The following is a 446-nucleotide window of genomic DNA, read 5'->3' on the forward strand; positions in this document are numbered from 1 at the left end:
CCGCCTACAGCGCAGCCGCCACCCGGAGTCTCCTGGCGCTGACGTCTCCGCCGCCGCACCAGCCCCAGGGAAGGGCGGAGCGGGAGGGGCTGTGGGCGGGGATACGGCGACGTGAGGAACCGGGGATTGGCCGCCGGGCGCACGCTCCGCCCTAATGCGAAGAGGTCTGGGAAGTCGGTCTTCCAGGAGCAACAGATTTCGTGATAGCCCCCTTGCGGCTTGTGTCTGCTGCGCTCCACCTTTATGATCCTGCTGTAAGGTTATGCACTAGCTTCCGGACCTTGAGCGGGACGAAAGCAGGGCAACTACAGGGAAGGAGAAAGGGGATGCCTGAGGGATCTTTGTCTGAGGTACAGGCTCTAACCCTGCAGGACTCTTGTGGCCTGTAGCCTGCTCCTAACCCGTTGATTTGTTTTTCTGTTCTCTCCCCGTACCCTCCTTACTCA

Source organism: Colobus angolensis, unplaced genomic scaffold (genome assembly GCF_000951035.1).
Source record: "Colobus angolensis palliatus isolate OR3802 unplaced genomic scaffold, Cang.pa_1.0 Scaffold104, whole genome shotgun sequence".
Lineage (NCBI taxonomy): Eukaryota > Metazoa > Chordata > Mammalia > Primates > Cercopithecidae > Colobus > Colobus angolensis.